We start from the raw sequence: 2,275 nt of genomic DNA, 5'->3' as shown, positions 1-2,275 counted from the left end.
TCTATTTATTGGAATAAATAAATATAAATTTATTTGTCAAATTATCAACTAATTCTAGTAAGTTTTACTGTGTGAAATATAAAATCAGCACATATAAATATAAAATATATAACTATATATAATATAATTAAAAGGCACAGGTTTGCATTGTTCTGTTGTAGTTACTGTATGAAACGCAACTCTGTTTTAAAGTATTATTCCATTATCTCTACCTTAGTGTGTGATAGAGTTAGACCTAAAGCTTTACCATTTGTAGATTTACAGCATGGAGGCAAGAGGAAACACTGTGATTAAAACAGTATCAATTTAATGCTTAATAACGAGGAGAAACATATGAACTTCTCCTGCATCTATGAAAATATTTGGTGATAAAAAGTCAGTAGTGTAAGTTCCTGCCTGGTTGGATAGTAGACAGGCCAGGACATTAAGTAATCATGCATATGAACAATTTTTTTACCTTCTTGGCTTTAACTACTTTTGAAATGGAAGGTATAATAAACAATTATATTTTGATAAAATACCTTCTAGTCTGAACAGTTCTGTTTGAACTGTTCATCTCTCTATGATCCCTTGTAACCAAGATTAGTTTTGTTCTAGTAAGACAATCTATGCTGTCAGGGTAAGATATTCTGGTTGGTCTGTTCCCACATGGAAGAAAGGTAAAGGCTCAGGTAGACATTTGTGCCAGTAACACCTCATTTGGGAAAATATCAGCTGAAGAAGTTTAGAAGTAGCTCTTAAGCAATGCTTACTTTGAATCCATTAGGCCCACATAGCTAACACAGTTGGATAAATAATTACTTGAAAAAGCCATCACCTTTGGACCTATCTATAAATAATTGAGAGTACGATCAAATTCCAAATAAAAAGACTTAAGATAGTCATTGACAAAAAAATTTGCAAATGTGAGCAATTGATCGATCAATATAATTTTTTCTACTATTCACAGAATTTTATGGAAATAAGATCGATAGCATTGTTCGGAACAATACGGTTTCCTTGTTAAAAGTAGGCACCCATAGATATAGGCTTGTATAAAGATGGCATCATTAACTACTTAAATTTAGAAGATACTACATGCTTCAGCAGCACGAATACTCAAATTACAATGCAGAGATTAACATGGCACTTGCACAAGGATAATATGAAAATTTGAGAAGTATTCCATATGTTTCATTCTTCAGATGCAAGAAATGAAAAACAGTTATTAAAAAGTTGATTACAAAATTACAACTGTAACAATACACGTAATTCATATAATTAAATTTAGTTTGACATCAGTGTATTAAATATTCACCTCAGGAAGGCGTTTACATAGAATAAACTTTACAAAACTTTTCAAATTATACAACATTGTCATTTTATCCCAAAGAAAAATAATATTAAGACCTAGAAAAAAAGGAATCAAACTGTTTCTATATGGAATGTAATCAGAAAGGACACATTAATGAACCTAAATATTATAAAATAATGTAGAATTCAAAGTATATCTAGGAGAAAATAAAATATATTATGAACATTATGCAAACATAGAATATAGGATATTGTCAAATATACTTTTTCAGACAAGCACCAGAAATATTTTAGTTTCTGTACTACTCATTTCAACAGGTAAGTTAAAATTGTTTCTGATTAAAAAATCACAAACTCTGAAGAAATCATTATACATGTATACAAAAACTATTGAATACATTTTGACATCCAATGCAGGCAATTCACTTGGAAGAATTCTGCAGAATCCATGAATTTTTACTGTAAAATATTGGTGTTGCCAGGCACATGTGGCTTATGCCACAAGAGGCTGAGATCTGAGATCATGGTTCCAAGGCAGCCTGGGAAGGAAAGTCTGTGGTACTCTTATCTCCAATAAACCACTAGAAAACTGAAAGTGGAGCTGAGGCTCATGTAGTAGAGCTCTCATCTTGAGCTGAAGAGCACAGAGGTAGCTCCCAGGCCCAGAGTTCAAGCCCCATGACAGACCAAAATAAAATATATTGCTCTTATTTGGATTGTGAAAATATTTTGTAGGGACACAAAAGATCGACTTGCATTTTTGAAATTTAAGAAACTTAACCCGACCATTAGGACATAGGTGAACAATTTGTACAGCCTTCCACAACTTCATAGAAGTAGTGATACATACTTATCCTTTTGGCAATATCAAGTGCAAGTTTTTCTATGTTGTTCTCCAGGCCTGGTTTTATATAATGGTTCAACAGAAGGAGATCCAGCGTATCTTTGCTAGCTCAATTCTCAGCAGCAAGATGTAAGGGGG

At 32.4% G+C, this 2,275-nt stretch overlaps 1 pseudogene; it reads left to right on the top strand.

Moving 5' to 3' along the window:
- Positions 1–1,077: 1,077 nt before the first annotated feature.
- LOC138837187 (U6 spliceosomal RNA) lies at positions 1,078–1,174 on the top strand (annotated as a pseudogene).
- Positions 1,175–2,275: the final 1,101 nt, after the last annotated feature.

Source organism: Dipodomys merriami, unplaced genomic scaffold (genome assembly GCF_024711535.1).
Source record: "Dipodomys merriami isolate MVZ:Mamm:240054 unplaced genomic scaffold, mDipMer1.0.p SCAF_2653, whole genome shotgun sequence".
Taxonomy (NCBI): Eukaryota; Metazoa; Chordata; class Mammalia; order Rodentia; family Heteromyidae; genus Dipodomys; species Dipodomys merriami.
Note: the sequence above shows the minus strand (reverse complement) of the source record. Positions and strands in the feature narration are given on the sequence as shown.